General features: G+C 35.3%; 1 protein-coding gene across 2 annotated transcripts in view; it reads left to right on the top strand.

Moving 5' to 3' along the window:
* LOC150107373 (DDB1- and CUL4-associated factor 10 homolog) overlaps window positions 1-18,562 on the top strand; it is a 186,511-nt gene that overhangs the window by 34,310 nt on the left and 133,639 nt on the right. Inside the window, exon 2 of one of the 2 annotated variants that reach the window (XM_090391238.1) lies at window positions 14,247-14,394. The exons of the other annotated variant lie outside the window; for it this stretch is intronic. The gene's annotated coding sequence lies outside the window, so the exon portion shown is untranslated. The remainder of the gene's footprint in view (window positions 1-14,246; window positions 14,395-18,562) is intronic. 2 annotated transcript variants of the gene reach the window in all.

Here is an 18,562-nt window from a genome sequence, read left to right as displayed (position 1 = left end):
AACTCAGTTGGTTGTTGAAAAATACTTTGACGAGCAGAGACAAGCAAGTTATTGTTCCTCTGTACTGAGTCTTGATAAGACCACATCTCGACTATTGTGCACAGATTTGGTCACCTAGGTTTCTTCTTAATGGGGAGGAGGTGGAGAGGATCCAGAGGCGAGTGACCAAGATGATAGCAGGTCTATGGAATGAACCTTATGAGTACAGGTTGAAGATTTGTGGGTTGCAGAAATTGGTTGATAGGCGGAAAAGGGGAGATATGATTGAGACATTCAAATTGCTAAAGGGTTTCTATAGGATTTATTCAGAGGATATTTTTGAGATCAGGACTGGTGGTGGGAGAACTAGGGGACACCTATGGAAGCTGGGCAAGAGTGTGGTAAGCAGGGGTGTTAGAGCTGGGTTCTTTACTTTTAGAGTGGTGAATGAGTGGAATAAACTGCCAGAGTCTGTTGTGGGTGCTATGACAGTGAGTGAGTTCAAGGCAAGGTATGGTAGATACTGTGAGAATGTCGTATAGTTGTATGGACATGATGTTTAGGGTCTCCCTCGATGAGTAAGGACTCCCTGGGGTAGTCCTTTATGTAAAAAACCAAGATATGGAATGAATTTAAGTACCGCAGCACATGTCTGTGCATCTTTTGATTGGTAAAGACCAGAGTTCAGCTCTTGTTTGTGAAAAATCTCTATATGGGCTTTTTCATGTTATGGTGAGTTAGCCTTTGTTATGTATAGATACAGCTCCCCTGCTTCCCCAGAAACTGTCTCATCTTGTATACAGTCAAATCAATATGATGACACATACAGTTCACAGCAAAAATACTATTAGTGAGTGTTCAAGTATAGTCTGTAGACAGTGGGTTGTATCGAGTAGAATGCCCTCCTATCATGAGTACTTAGACTTCATACAGGTGCCACATAATCAGTGCTACTTAATGAACTTTGATCATATTGTTTTTTGACATTAAAATTGTTTTATTTTTTATTTAATTTTTTTGTTTTAATAATTAGAGAGAATCATAAGTAGCATTGATTAAATTTTATCATATGAACAAGCAGAAATTGCTATTTCAATATATTCAGATATACACTTTGTATACTTAAAGGTGTTTATTGGCTTTTGCTTACATATATATATATATATATATATATATATATATATATATATATATGCAAAAATTCCAGACTTAGAGGGTTGGGGTGATTAAAAGAAATAACTCAGGTTTATAACCATCTGTTTATAGACATTATTATATTTATTTTGAAGTAGTGAAATATAATGAAATTAGTATAGTGAAATGTAAAAGACACAGCCTGAGAAAATTCAAGTTTTGTTCTTTCTATTTAGTGAGAGGAAAAAAGAATGGCAGTACTTTAAACATGTAAATGCTGAATTCATGAGTTTCAGAACATCAGTAAGTGGTAGATGAGTATCATTGTCCAGTATGAGACCATCACTCTGCTTAGTGGAAGCTCAAAGTGGTTTGAAAAAGTTCCACACTTGTTTTCTAGAACAGGATTACCACATTATCTGTCCTGTAACTTATATAGAGTATTAATGTATCTGTGTGTTAACGAATTGGGATGCCTGAGGATTTAATGTTTTCCAAATTTTGGGAAGTTTTTTGCATCTGTATTTATTTACATTTGGTTGATTTCTAAGTGCAGCTGCAGATTCCAAGAACAGTCTTTTTTTTTAAAAAAACTTTACTGTGATGTTTTTTTTTGTTTCTAGAAGACCCTGCGAGTGGTATCCAATACATAATCTGCCAGACCAGATGATTTTAATACTGTGCCACTCCCAAATTAATTATTTTATTTATTATTAAGTAAAGTATTTTATTTATTATTAATTATTAAGTAAATTATTTTAATACTGTGCCACTCCCAAAATGACACACCTCTGAATGGTAACCTTTCCTTCACTGTGTACAGGAAACCCCACTCACACAGGCATTCATAAATCTTTCATCACCACCATTCTTAATAATTTGGCATCATTAAAACTCTAACCAATAAAGCCTACAATCTTTGTTCCAATGGAATCTCTCTCTGTCAACAGAAATCAACCGTATTATTATTATTATGTGACACCTCCAGGGAGTCCAAAGACTCATCGAAGGAGAGTGAGTATCTTTCTAACATCCTTCACCTCTTCCTTATAAGCTCCTCTTTCAAATACATTAGGTGTCATCATTTTTCCTCTTGGTAACTCAGATCAAACATGATTCAAGTTTCTTGCACTTTAAAATGACTTAAATGTAGATCATCCCAATGTTGTTCTCTGGCAATATAAGAGTGCTAAATGGAATGGCCTCTGTAACTTCTACTCCATCCTTTCAATGATCTGAATATTCCTTCATTACTTCCAATTAACACACCTACTCAGATGGAAACAGTAATAGTTATGATTTCATAGTATTTCTGAACAGATGTTTTAATTGGAAGTAATGCTATTCAGATCAGTGACTTAAGTATAAAGCGATAAGCAAAACTTTTATCAATATAGAGCTCCCTGCATTAATGAATTATTTTTGGTTATAGTTGCTTTAAATTAAAAACACTTGAAAAAAAGACATTATTGAGAACAATGGTGCAATAATATCATTGACCTACCTTTGTGGTATTAAATCTTTGGAGATTAATTTTTAATGGTTCTCTCCATGATTCAGATATGTTTGAGGGGCTGGTTAAAATATAATTAAAACTAAGCTGAAATTATATTGAGAGTAGGGATTACAGTACTTTGCTATGGTCATCAGTGCAAGAATGAAAGAGAATTTGAGTAATATTACAGTAGTACCATCTGGATGTGAGAGGTTGAAGCATGGAAGGGTCTAAGTTGCACCCAACAACCTTGGTGAGGGACCAGAGAGCTCAACTGCCATTAGAACAGGAGGTAATGTTTGTGGCATTTGGCCCTTTCAAAATTACATTTTTTTTTTTTTTTTTACAGTTGTGGCAGCTACAATGTAGGCTGAGTGTGATGCTGAAGTTTTTGTCACAGTCCATTTGTGATATACTGAAGCTTCTTCATGAACTGAACTGCCTTGCAATACTTGGAAATCAAGGCTTGAATAGAAGGTGTGAATTTTGGATAAATGCCAACGGAAGATTTCATTCAGGTTATACAATTATTTCTAAGTATAAAATAATAAGCAAAGCCTTTATCAATATGGTGATACATACAATAATGAACTGTTTTTTGCAACAGTGGTTTTAAATTAAAAATACTTGAAACAAGGCATTATTGAGAACAATGGTGCAATAAGAGAGGAGGGTGCTCTTGTGTAAAGAGAGCTCAGGTTTCGGATAAGTTATTTTTGAAATAATTAATTGTATATAAGTCTAAATTTAATTACAAATTTGTTGATATTAGACCTTAGTGTAGTAACTGGCAAAGGAAAGATGGCAGTAGCTTTGTTATTGCAGGAATTTAACTTCGACTTCAGTCGTTTCATAAAATGCGAGGTGTGCTACATGTACATGTTTCATTACATTGATAAATTGTGGATATTCAAGGCAGATGGAAGGAGGGTGTGCATGAAGTGCGAGCTGAATGATTTGATGAGTGCTAATATGTTGATGACAGAAAGTATTAGTAATGAGAATGCCACGAGGAGAATGAGTGCTTGTCTGAAAGAGAAGGAGGGTGTGAAAGAAGAGCAAAAAATTGTTAAAAAAAAAAATTATTGAAAAAGAAAACGAGTGACTTGAAAACCTTAATGGATGGTAAAAGGGACGAAAGTGATGTGAATGTGGCGGAAGGCAATGAAATTGAGAGAATGAATGAAACTGGAAATAGTGTAACATAAGGTTATAAAGCTGGAAAAATCAAAAGAAAGAATGACAGCGAAAGTACAAGGATCGAAAGGATGAATGACAGAGAAAATGTGACGCAAGATTCGAAAGTTCAGTTGGTTAGGATGAGGCAAGAGATGAAATGGATGCAGAATGAAGTTAAGAAAATTCGGGAAATGAAAATGAGAGTGAAAATGATTAAAACAAATCATGTATAAAAGAGGTAACAAGACCTACAATTGCCTTGTTTGGTGACTCAATTATTAAAGGTGTGCTGAATGAGAGAATGCACAAGGTATGTTTTCCTGGCATAGAATGAGTAGAGTAATTGAGACATTGGATGTGAGACGGAAGCGAGCAAAAGAGTTGGTAATTTTAATAGGGACGAATGACTTGACTGAGAACAAAGAGCACGTCAGATTGGATATCAGGAGGTTGCTTAGATGGATAAAAGAAAATAGTGTGATAGGAAAGGTAGTAAGCATGTTACCTAGATGTGACAGTGGTGAGATGGGAAGGAGAGCAAGTATTATGAATGATATGTTAGCTATTTGTGTGAAGAGAAAGAAGTTCAGTTTATTAATGCGTAAAATGAGTTTGAAGGATGAAGTGAACTATATAAAAGTGATGGACTGCATTTGAGTGGTTTTGGTGTGAGTCGCTTGGAGAGACTGCTGCTGGAAGGTAGAGAAGTGAGTACAGAGAATGAAGCTGATCAAGTGGGAAGTGATGTGGGAGAGTAAGACAGGAGAGATTGAAGAGGTGGTTATGAATGAGGAAGTGAGTGGCATGAGTATAGGGAATGAGAGAATGAGTGTACAAGACAGACGGGGAAATGGGGAGGCTCAGGATGGACAGGGGAACACAGTGTGAGAAAGATGGATGCTCCAAGAGGATGTAAATGCATGTGTGGAAAGGAATGGGATGACCTGGAATCAAGAGGAAACAGTTGAACTTGAAGAGGGTTCTAAAATGAATAAGCAGAAAGGGAAATGGCTCATTAATTGAGTCTGTTCACTCAAAAATTGTTGGAATAAGTGAGACATGGTTACATGAGGATGACATCCTGACAGAAATACAGATGGAAGGGTATGATGTATTTCATGAGAATAGACAGGGAGGAGGAGTGCTATTGATGATAGAGTTATGTCCATACAAAGTAGAGATGCAAGAGTAGTGTTTCCATAATGTTTTACTAAAATCTGGGACATTCTGAAATTTTTACTTAAAAAACCAGGGATATTTTGTAAAAAAAGACATTAAAAATTAAGAAAACCAAAAATAAAACTATTATACGTTGCACTTTAAATTAAATACTGCTATAAACATACATTAACATTAAATCCACTTTAAAAAAGGATTATTAATCACAAACATTTAATTAGAAAAGTATTTATCAGATTTATGGACCTGTTCAAGAATTTTTTTTAATTTCTTTTGATATTTGATCATAGAATGCAGCACAAGAGAAATTCTTAAAATATGTCTTTACAATGATTAAAGCTTTTACTGTCTCAATTTTAAGTCTTTTTTTTTTTTTTTTTTTTTTTCATCTGTCTAGAGCGCATTTATTAATGAAAAAACACGTTCAACAGTTGCATTAGTTCCTGGCAGTGCTAAACAAAAGCTAACTAGGCATTTAATACTCCCAGAATTTATACCCTGCTTCATAAAATGAGCAAACATTTCATACCATTTATCACTGACACTTTGATCCTTCTGTTCACTCCACACTTCAAATTTGCTTTCACAATATTTTTTCACACAAAAACTCATCAAATAAGTCCTCTTCATTCACAATAAAACTTGGTGACACTATCTTCCAAGTCACAGGATCCTTTCCCATCAAATTAATCCAATCCATAGACTGAAGAGGAGGTGTGAGAAATGGTGTACACCACTCCTGAATATATTCAATACAGGCGCAGTAGAAATCTACTGCGTTGCTTTCAAACTTTTCAACTGTTATGTGTCCCTTTTCTAATTCTTGCAACTGTTTTCTCACAGTAGTTGTAAGAAACTTTTCTGCCTTCCTACAATTTAACCTTTTTACCAGTTTGTTTGTTTCATCCTTCACTTCAATTATTGTTATATCTTGCTTTTTAATTCATTTAATGGTATCATAAAAGGTTTTAACTGGCTGGCAAGGAAATGCAGGAGTGTAATTGAAAGTGGATTTTCAAAGAAATTTTTCAGACTGATAGGACATTTGTCAATAGAAAGAAAATATGACTTCAATGAAGGGAACATGTCAATAACCCTCTGGATTGCAGGCAAAAGAGAGAGCCATCTTGTCTTGCTGCTACCCAAAACAGTTTTATACTCTATGTTTGTGAATTCACAAAATGATTAAAGTTCCTCAACTCGTACACAATATGTGGAAATGTTGGTAAATCTTGTTAATTATTAACTGAAGATCGATAGGTAAGCAATCTGAAGCAGTTTGCACAGCATTCTATATCACATGTGCAGGGCAACCAATTCCAATTAAATTGTTCACAGCGTTTTCTTGCATTTTGAAGTACAGATTATCCTTTCCCTTTCTCTTCTTTCCACCAGAGTTTGTATTGTATTATCTACTAATATAGCAATAACCTTTTTCAGGAGATCTAACACATAAGAAAATAAAAGTTCTGAAGTTTCACCACCTAAATTAACTAACTCCAACACATTCACCTTCACACGTTTTTCTGGATGATAGTATCTAATGACTAGAGGCACTAATTTCATGTTAAAGTGGTTTGATGAATTGATTAGTACTGATATAAAACAAACTTCTTTTAGCTCTTCCTCACTCTGCTTTGTTGCTAATGGTGCAATAACATTGGTTATTATTGCCTTGCACTTCGTTTGCGAACACCTCAATTTATCGTTGAAAATATTTTTCACAATGGTTGCAGTCCATGGAGTTAAAGCTGTGGTTATGCACCGCTGTGTGATACGTGAAGGTTGCTCCTGCGCTGCCAGTGATAACTCTTTTTCCCTTTCACTCTTGGTTTTCACAATTAAAAAATTACTTATACTGCATTTGGAAGCCTTACTTCGAACATCAGCTTTATGTTTTTTGTTTTCACGTGGTTAACTATGTCTGACCGACCACCATGTGAAATGCAAAATTTACGGTTACATAAAGTACATTCCATATTTTCATCTACACTTTTAATGAAAGGAAATTCTCTTCTAATATTATCATTAATACTTCACTTATGTTTCGGCATTATAGGAGTAGAAAATGATAAAAATTATAACACACAAAGTATTGATCAAGTAAGATTCTGTTATAACAGAAGCATAGGGAAAAAGAACATTGCCATTAGTTACTATTAGTTATTATTAGTTAGTTATATTATTTATAATACTAATGATTATTATTATAAATAAATAAATAAAATTTATTATTATCAACATTGTAATAGAAATTGGTACTAAACACGAGATAAAATCCATTTTTCCATTTTTTCCTGAAGGATACTTAAAAAAGCGGGACTTTTGGAATTAACTCAGGACATTTTTATAAAAAACGGGATGAATGGGAACCCTATGCAAGAGGGAAATAGTGCCAGTGGTTTTGAGACAGTTTGGTGTGAGAGAAATAGAGGTGAATAGAATGAAATACTTTGTTGGATGTTGTTATAGACCTGGAAATGTGGATGATAGTGACTATGAAATGTATAATCAAATTAGCCAAGCAAATAAGAAATGGGTGATTTTAATTATGGCAATATAGACTGAAATGATGAGATAGCAACTGGACGTAAAGAAAATGAATTTCTTAGAGTTTTTGAGGGATAACCGCCTCAGACGGTATGTAACAGAGGGCACACGAGGATTGAGGGTCTTGGATTTCATCATCTCATCAGAGGATGTAATTATAAATGAGGTATCCAATCAGCCACCATTGGTGAGGTGATCATGAAGTGATTACCTGGGTAGTTGCCAGCAATGTGAGGACATCTGAGAGAAAAGGGTATATGTGAAACTATAAGGGGGGGGGGGTGATTATGAAGAGTTCAGGAGACAGCATGCAGGTGTAGCATGAAATGAGGAGTTAGCTGGAAAAGAAATCAATGCAGCTTGGGGGATTTTCAAGAACTATCTAGTAAAAACAATGTCTAAATTTGTATTCCAAATTTGGAATTTGTATTCCAAAGGTCAGAAGATTAATAGGGTAGGTGTGAAATGGATGAACAAAGAGATTAAGCATGCGATACAGAGAAAAAGGCATTATGGAGACAGCATAAGAGAAGTGGTAATAACCAATTCTATGAAGATTACAAAGACAAGGCAAGGTGGGTGACTTGGTTGGTAAGGGTAGCGAAAGTGAGGTATGAGCAGCAGTTAGCTAATGAAGCCAAAAAAGAATCCTAAGGAGTTCTTTCGATATGTAGCCAGCAAAAAAAAAAAAAAAAAAGAATGATTATGGAAGAAGAATGACATTGATTGGAGAAAATGTTATAAAGATAACTGTTGCAGAAGATATAGTGGAGATACTTAATGAGCAGTTCATAAAGGCCTTTCAGTCTTGTGAATGTGACTTCATGGAGAGATTGAGAGCAGCTGATGGGGAGGAGAGACTGACTGTAAGCAAGCAAGCGGTGTACTTAGAGTTGAGCAAAGTAGATGTTAATAAGGCTGTGGGACTTGATAATATATCCCCATGTATTCTGAAGGAATGTGCCAGGGAGTTGACACCTGCCTTGATATATTTTTTTTAATATGAGTCTTGCACTGGGTCAAGTTCCTAAGGAGGGAAAGATTGTGCTGCTTCATAAGGGAGGATAGAACGCAAACATCAAATTTATGTTGGAGAAGCTTGTGAGAACTAGGATCCAGAATTGGGTTGACAACAATGGTATTATCTTTGATGGACAGCATGGATTTGTTAAAGGGAGATCATGTTTGAGTAATGTACTGTATATCACTCTCCTCTGTCCAAGGTGACTTCTTCCTTGGACAGAGGAGAGTGATATACAGTATATACTTAGATTTCGCAAAGGCTTTTGATAGATTACCCCATGATAAGTTGATAGTCAAACTAGAGCGAATGGGGGTTGGATATTAGATTAGTGCATTGGATTGGAGACTGGCTATCTGATAGGTATCAGCAAGTTTGTGTATGTGGATGCAATATCCAGGAAAAGGAAAGCCACTAGTGGTGTGTCTCAGGGATCTGTTTTAGGGCCATTACTGTATAACTTGTATATTAATGATATTGGCTAAGATTTGGATGGAGATATTCAGTTGTTTGCAGATGATGCAAAGTTGGAATGAACCATGAAGAGTAGGGGAGATGTTGTGGCCTTACAAGAATTCAATAAATTGAGTGATTGGGCATAGGAATGGGGATGCGAGTTCTATGTTGTGAAATGTAAAGTTTTAAAATTTGGGAAACAAAGATGGGATGTAGAATTTATGCTTGGTGGGGATATATTGTCAGAGGTGGAGGAAGTAAGAGATCTTGGGGTGGTAGTGGATAAGGATCTGAAATTTAGGGGACACATTGCCAAAATTGTGAAGACAACACAGACTTCTGGGAATGATGCGGAGGACACTAACTTGTAGAAGTAGGGAGATTCTTGTTCCTTTGTATAAGGCTTTGATTAGGCCACACATGGACTATTGTTCCCAGATTTGGTCACCTGGTTTTCAGAAGGATGAAGAGTTGTTGGAAAGGGTCCAAAGGCGACTGACCAAGGTAGTTTTTGACCTCTGGAATGTCGAATATGAGGAAAGATTGAGAAGATGCAATTTACAGAGTCTGGTGGATAGAAGGAAAAGGGGGAGATATGATAGAGACCTACAAGTTAGTAAGGGGTTGTTATAGAATCAATATTGGAGAGGTTCTACAGAAAAGGGTGTGAGCAAGGGAGTGAGAAGCAGGTTTTATGCATGCAGAGTTGTGAATGATTGGAATGTCTTGCCTGAGAGTGTGGTGTCTGCAGAGAATTTTAGTGTGTTTAAAGCATGGTATGATGAGCAGTGTGTATGATAAAAGGACCTCCTAGATGAGTCTTTGACTCCATGGGGTCTTGGGTAATAATAATAATATCCCTGACCTACCTGTCTAAATCTTCTGGAAACAGGAAATCTTTGGAGATTAATTTTAAAGGTGTTCTCTCTGGGAATAGGATATGTTTGAAGGGCTGGTTAAAATAGAATAAAACTTTAAGCTGAAATTATATAAAAGCAATGAATATATTATGAGCATCAATAAATAAATTGTAGTGAAGACTGCAAGGTGGCAATCAAAATAACAAAAAACAACTCTAAAAGCAAAATTAGAATGCGAAACAAAGTAAAAAAATTATATTTTTAAAAACCTTGTTGCTATGGTCTCATATTTTTTTTATTTTATTTTATTATTATTATTATTATTTTAATCAAAAATGCTCACTTTCTCTATTTGGGGCATGCAGAATTCAAATACATGAGCTGCAGCTATTTCTGTGTTGCAGATTTAGAGATTTGGTTGGTTGGCCTTTTTTTTTTTTTTTTTTTTGTGAATCTTGTCAGGAATGGGACAATGGCAGTTGTGACAATATATAAGGGAGAATCCAGTGATCTGTTGGTAAACCCAATATAAATGGCATCACAATTTGGTTGGCAGGGGGAGCAATAAACCATATTGCAGCACTGACAAATTTTATTATTTGTTTGCTTTTCTATGGTTTTTAAATGGTTTAATAGTTTAAAGTGACTAGTAAAGAAAACGTAATTTGAATATTTAAATATATATTTCATGGCATTATGTATATAGGAACCAGAGATCATCCCTGGAAGTTGCATAAGAGTGTAAGGAATAGATTTTTTACATGTAGAATTATGAATGAATGGAACCAGAATATGCATTATGTGTTACTGGAATATGTTATTAATTCAGGAAGTGTTAAGGATTTTAAGATTCAGCATGATAAATGTTTTCAGTTGAATGAACCTCCCATGATGAATCTGCCCTGCCTGCTTCATGGAGGGTGTAATAATAATTAAAATTGTAAATTGTTCTTTCCTCAAGTTAACCTTCTATCTTTGTTAAGTGAGTTAAAGCCTTTACCTGGATATGGACTAGGCTAAATTTTTTATCTATGTTGTTAACTCACTGTTCTATAGAAACAGACTATTACTACTACTACTAACAGAACCAGATGATGAAATGCACATAATTTCTTTATATTATTGTACTTAATTGATATTCACTAAGGATCACAAACTGAAAACATATACATAGCAGGTACTTATCACAACATGTGGAAGCACTCTCATGTCCAACCTGTTCAAAAAGAAAATCAAAGTCTACTGTCAACCTAATGACCCATTGCCATTACCTGACGTCTCCAAAATAATGGAGAAATCAATAGCCACCTTCCCCACTATCTAGAGGCCCATTATTTAATCAATGACCACTAGTATGGGTTCTGCCATTCAAGAACCACTGCTGACTTAGCTTACATCACCTACCACTAGACATTTGCAATGGAAAGGTTTGGCGATACTTGTGTTGTCACTCTTGACATTTTCATAGCTTTTGATTGTGTCTGACATTGAGGCCTGCTAAACAAGCTGCCATCCTTTGGTCTACTTGCCACCCTCTGTGTGGATTGCTAGCTTCCTTTCTGGTCATTGTTGACTTCACCACTAATACAGGGATACCTCATGGCTCTACCCTATCATCTATTCTCTTTCTCATAAATGACCTACTCTCAATCACCACTAATCCTATTCACAGCTTTGCTGAGACAATGGTACTCATCATTCATCCTATTGTATACCCACACTTCATAGTACTGAGCCTGGCAATGTGCCAAGAATAGTCGATTCATGCTGAAGGGAAAAAAGAAATAAAGGATGTATGAATTGGTCACAACACTCGAAATCATGTACTTTATATGTAAATTTTCCAACTGTTGTACGAACAAAATAGTTACCACTTTAAGAACTAGAATTTTCATAAAGAAAAGCTAATGTTCCGACGTATAATAATAAACACTCATCCTGCAAAATGCACTGATTACCCTAATATCGGAATGGATTCTCCTTAATTCTGACATGCGCAGGTGTCAAAGGGTCTCGCATCTGTGGGTGTACGGTACTCATTTCACAAACCGCGTAGTGCACAAATATCCCAAGCATCAAAGTCCATCTACAAATAGTGCCTTAAACACTGATCTGCTCTTTTAATGGAGTAAAGACAATCTTGGTCACATTCAGTATTGCCAAAACACAGTCTTGCTTCTCACAAAAGAAATCTCAGCTCACATTCCCTTACCCTCGGTAATACACAGATCACTCTCTCTCTGCTTGGACTAACATTAACTTCCAGCCTCTGCTGGCACAAACATGTTTCAACCAGAGCTTCCTCGACGTCCAAAAAACTAGGCATTCTCTTTAGTTCATGATGCTATTTTATACACAACCAGCTCTCAACAAAATACAAAATCCCACATTTATCCATGTTTATAATACTACTGACATGTTTGAGGGTGGAACCCCTAAATCTTCCCTAAAAAAATTTTAACACTGTCCAGAGGAGAGCAATTTGGCTCATAGATGATCCTTTTCATTTCTTAGAGATTCACTTTGACCTCTTTCTCACAGAAACAGTGTTTCAGCGCTTTCTATTTTACAAATACTTCAATGGTCATTACTCCACTGAACTGGCAAACCATCATTCTTCCACTTTCTGTTGCACTCCTTTATAGTGCAACTTCAAACACATACCAAACCCACTTTTTTCCTTCTTCCTCTTTTATTTCATCTACCTCTGTCCTCTGGAACAGTCTGCTGCAAGAAGTACTTCCAAAAACAGCTTCAACTTGCAACTCTAAAAAAAAAAAAAAAAAGAAAAGAAAAAAGTCACTAAACTTCTGACTCCTCACCTCACCTGCACACCAGACATGGCACTGATGTGCTTATAGGTCCTTTGACCTCTTGTGTATGGAATCAATATAAAAAATAAATAAATAAAAAATATCAAAGGGTTTTTTCAAGACTACAAAATAAAATGGAGATATCACAAATACAGTACCTGTTTATAGAAGTTTGGTAGCGAGAGTATATTTAATATAATATAAATTGTTGGTTTCATTAAAATCTTGCTCAGAATTTTTAAATAGAAGTTCTTTGAAAAGATTGATTACTTTTTAAAGTAGTCCTTTCAAAAAAAAAACATGATAATTCTAAAGGAGAGGAACATTTATTTTGGCAACATTGAATATTTATTTGCCTTTATTTTAATTGTCCTAATTTTGTTTGTGGAAATATTCAATAATTATTGCCTAAATTAACAGTGAGGTTATAATATTGCACTGCACTGTTATAATAGTAATGATAGTGCAATATATTAAAAATATTGCACTGTCATTAATATGTCTAGTCGTCAACATATTGTTACTTTCTTCTGTATGTAACTGACTAAATATTATAAAATATGAAATTAATGAATTATAATGATTGAAGACATTGCTGCAAAAAAGGGGACATCTCCATTTTTGGTTGAAAATAGTGTAATAGGTTGCACTGTATGTGTTTAAAAAAAAAAAACTGAATAGATTGGTGTAAGAATGAGGTAGCTCCAATAAGCCAATGCAGAGTTCTAATGATTATAGTGCTTTCATGCTACAACTTTGCAACTAATATTCATGATTTCTTGTAAATATTTCATTATAATAAAAAAAATCCACATAGTAATAAATAGTTTTATAACAACATTTTGTAACTGGTTTAATTATTTACTTAGTGTATTTTTATGCAATTTGAAACAAAAAGGGGTAGTTCCAAATTTTGAAAATTTATCCAGCTCTGAGGGGAAAAAAAATGAACTTTACCTTAATTCTTCTTTCACTACGTGTTATTCTCGCTTCCTATGCAGGGTCCGTGTGTTACCTAGATGCGACTTCTTGTTAGTACCACTCCCAACAGACCTGTCGCCTAGTCTGCCGCTGGGGGGGGGGGTATAGTTTTGGCTGTAGAGGCGCATATGTTCACTGGGCCAGTTTGCCTGCTTGCAGGATGAAAAACGCCAGATAAACTGGCAGAAAAAATCCTACTTCCCACGCCCAAGACTGGCTAATTTGGCTATGCCTGAGGAAGATCCTCAAGTTCCTCACATCTTTGACGGGAATCGAACCTGGGACATTCCTTCCCCAGGCATATGGTTGCAAAGCGACTAGGCTAACCACGCAGACAATGAACTTTACCTTAATAATAGTGTCGAGTATGTATTTGTATGTATATGTATTATGCATTGGTGAAACATTTCAAGTAACAGTCTAAAATTTATTTTAATTTTTGTAATAGTTTTTATTTAATTTCCAAAAGTTTATAAAATTGGAGCTGCCCCTTCTTGCTGCTAAGTCTTCAGTTGTTCATTATGCTATGGTTACTGCCGATTTAAACTAAGTAGCAAGTACTGCTATGATTCCATCTTTTGACGTTTTTTTTATTTTAGGATACAGTTATTTCAGCCTTTCAACATAGCCCACTCCAGAAGTGGTCAAATGCTCAGTTACTCATCATATATACTTCCAAAGTAAAACTTGGTGTTTTATCTTGCAAACAAGTGCATTGATATTGGAATAAATAATAATCAGCAAAAGGTATGTTCAAAGGTATAAATTATCTGATTCAGAAAATGCTCATGTACTTTTTTTGTGTCAGATCATGTGGTCTCAATGAATCTCTGTTTATCAATGAATTGATTCTGTCCTAAGAAATTTTGCATATTGGGGAAAAAATAAATAATCATGTGCACTGTGTTTAATTAATATGGCAAAAATTGATATATTTGGCCTCAACCCAATGGGTGGTTCATCAAATTAAATAGATATTGCAGTTAATTAGGTATGAAATTTAAAATAGCAAATTCAATTTTTTTTTTGCCTATTTTCATTAGTCTGGAAACAAAAATGATTTGCATTCTTAATAGCAAACCTATAGAACATGTTAAGTTACTTCTGGAGTACCATTTTTAATAAAGAGGAGAAATATAATGTTTATTTATTTATGTATAACAGCTGGTATGGTGGGCAGCTGTTGAATAAATTGATATGTAATGAGAGAGAGAAACAAATATCAAACTAATTACTAACGAAGACATTGTGTCAAATTTCAGCTTAAAATCTGTAAGTTGGGATGTTATCAAACTGGAAACTACTTATATGAGAATTAGCATGTGTGTGGGTGGGGCCTGGATTGGTGTAATGAATGGCGGTTTCTAATGTGTTCATACAGTGAACACATTAGAAAGTGATTTGCTATATTCAAGAATTGTGTATATAAGTAGAATATATAAATTTGAAAAACAGGTGTTTGAAGAAAGGATATCAAAAGTTCTTATCAAGTAAGTCAGAACGTGCTCTAAGAAAATGAAACAATGTGTAAAAAGTAACCAAAGAAAGTCGTAGGAAGACTTTGATAAGAATTTAGATGATGAAATTAGCAAGGTGGTAAAATGTTTTGGAGGTGAGTGAAAAAAAAAAACTTGTTAATGTAGGAATGAGTATCATAAAAGGAATCAGAGATGATAAAGATGTTTAACCTCAATACTTGAGGTTAAACCATTAGAAACCTAAAGAGTAAGACTGAAATGTGGAGATATAAAAGCTTGCACAGTGCTCCATTGTAAAATCATATCTCTTCCAGATGATTAGGTAACTCCCATAGTTATACCTATCTATAAAAACAGGAATGAAACAGTGTGAGAATTTGAGAAATTTTTTTATACTGAGTATTTCAGGTAAGATTTATGCGAGCATGCTTAAGAAGAGTATAAGAAAAATTGTTTAAAAGAAATTTGGATAATATATCTTGGGAATATAACAAAGAACTATATTTAAGTTTTGTGAATCTGGTAAAGGCATGTAATAAGGCACCAAGAGAAAAGCTCTTCAAAATAATACAATTATATGGTGTAAATGGGATGTTGTATTGAGCAATATAGTCTAAGTAAATCATTCACTTTTATTGAAGGTTGTCTAAAGTAGGTGTAATTGTGTAGTCTGTGCAGCTGGGACTCAGATCTGAGGAAGGTCATTCAGAAAAAAAAAAAAAATCAAAATAATAAACCTGAATTAATGAATGTTTGAGCACATGGACTTACCCCCAACCGGCCATGACGTCTATTGGCATCCAACTAAATTTGGATATGATTCTGTAACACCCGTTGAATAACATGGATAAGAAGTGCAATTGGTCTCACTATTTCATCCACCTTGGCTGGTAGGGAGGTTAAAGGGCCTGAGCAGCTTAATATTAATCTTGATTAGGAATTGGATTGTCCCCACTTACATCACATACAAACCAACCAGCTAAAATTTATCTATATATTTGTATATACAGATAAGTCTGTATATTGCCAACCTGTTATTTGTATAACAGGTTGGCAATGTACAGCCTCTCTTTTCCTTTATGGTGTACCCTCCTTCCACAAATAGAAGTTTGACCCTGATGAGTATTGTATCCATAAAAGCACTTCAACATTGCTTATTGGAAGCCTGAAGCAGCTGCTGCTATGTTTAGTCTCAAGAGAAAGGTCTTTGGTTTCTCTCCTCCATTCTCTTCTTTATATGCATTGCAGATAACTTCTTCAAGGACTTGCCAAAACACACTATAAGGACCCAAAACCTCCCATTCAAGTTTTGCAAACCAGCTACCAGATCCTTTTTAGCTACCAGCTAAACAGGATCAAGCCTAATGGTAACATATTGGGAGGCTTATCAAAATCAGGCACAATCTAGATCGTGCCTGGAAGAAGTCAGAATAGCAGTAGGCAAGGTTACTGCTGAGTTTATGCATGTTCAGGAGACTAGTTGATCCCTGTTTGAGACCCCCCCCAATGCTGCATTCCTTACCTCTAACAAACATCTATTGACTCATTGCTCTCACTGCATGCTCTAAAAATCTTTTTTAAAGTATGGTAGATCTGCTTGTACAACCTAATTTTACAACCTAATTTCTGTATTACACCTAATACAGAAAGTATTAGGTGTAATACTTTCTGTATTACACCTAATACAACTGTATTAGGTGTAATACAGAAAGTTTCCCCTAACTTTCTGTATTACACCTAATACAGAAAGTTAGGGGAAACCAGATCATCTTGGGAGGAACACTGAGGATGTGTGCAAATTCAGCTAGGGTGTGCAAACATAATACTGATATGAATGTCACCGAACATGGATTTGTCTGTTGAGGGGATGAACCATGCTTTGTGTTTAGGCATTTTGAGCGTGTCTTGGGGAGGGAAAAGAGAAAGTTTCCCAGCTGGGCTAGATAGACTAGATTTAAGTAAGGAAAAAGCAAGCAGGTAACTTATGTCTATACATGAAGTGGTTGAGTTTTTTGGTTTGGTGAATATTCTGTAGCCTAAAATTGTTGGTGTTAGTGTGAAACCCTGCTTTCAGAGTCAAATGTAGTAACTGGAAGTGAGTGTAAAGGACATAGTATTTTTATGAATGACAAAAAAAAAAAAAAAAAAAAAGAGAGGAGTGTTAATGGTATCAGATTACTCAAATCCAGTAAGGATAGAAACTCATGAAAGCAATGATGTCTCCTGTAGTAGTGAGATTTAGGTTATCTGGTGTGAAGTGGATGCTACAGGATGAAATATATGGTGGGTCATTTTCTGGGAATGAAGAAATGCATCACCATATTATCCTCATGGGTATCAAATGAGTAACTATTATGGGCAGTTTAATTATCCAAATGTTGATTGGGTAGCAGAGAAAACTCATGATGAGAACGTAAGAGATTTTGAGCTGTTGTGAGACAACTTTGTCAAGCAACTTGAAGACAAAAAGTGTACAATTTGATCATAGCATCAGAAGGTGTCTTGGTTAAGGATGTGACTGTTTTGCTACCAGTTGGTGACAGTGATCATGCCATACTGATCTAGGAAGTAGCCAACTATATGGATGTTCTAACCAGAACAGGTTACATGCTAAGCTATAAATCTGGAAATTATGATGCTTAGGAGAATACTATCTTTAGTTCCATGGTATCAGTAACTGATACTATAGAGCCAAATAGGTGCCATGGGATTGGGAAGCTTTAAAAAGATGCTCAAATGATGCAGTATCTAAATGTGTCCCTAGAGTTTGAAGAATAGAATGGGTGTGCAATCATAAAGATGTGGTTGGAATATTGTGGGAAATGAGTGAGAAGAGTTACATCTAAAGTAACTAAAGAGTTACATCTAAAGCAAGCCAGAAAAGTTTTTAGAAAAAATTGTTGTACAAAAAGTTCAGTATGAAAATAAATTGACTGCATAGGCTAAAGGCAACCCAAAAGAAGTTTATTGTAATGGTGCAGGTAAATGAAAGAATCAGTGTGGAAGAATAGCTTGACGGAATGCGAACAGTACCCTTGTATCAGAAGCAGATGCAGTAGTTCAAGCAATGAGTATACACTTTGCCAAGATCTATCACCCTGTTGGATGCAACATTAGGAGAGTGCACATTGCTACTACCTTGGATGAAGAGTGATAGAGGTGCATGTGAAGGAGGTTCTCAAGCTGTTGCATAACCTGGATATGAATTTGCCAATAGGGACAGCACATATGCAAAAGGAATGTTCAGCCAAACTGGCTAAGCCCTTGACATGTTTGTATAATTTGAATCTTAGCTCAGGAGAGATCCCTCAGGAATGGAAAGAATGTATGATAATCGCATTGCACAAGAGTGGTGCAAAGACTGATTCATCTGATTATCAAGATATTAGAGAAGTTGGTAAGAACTTGCATACAGAAGTGGATGGACAAACAAACTA

The sequence above is a fragment of the Typopeltis vanoorti genome, chromosome 4, assembly GCF_054136105.1.
Source record: "Typopeltis vanoorti isolate ZY-2024b chromosome 4, IOZ_Tvanoo_1.0, whole genome shotgun sequence".
Lineage (NCBI taxonomy): Eukaryota > Metazoa > Arthropoda > Arachnida > Uropygi > Thelyphonidae > Typopeltis > Typopeltis vanoorti.
This window is presented reverse-complemented; position numbering and strand designations above follow the sequence as displayed.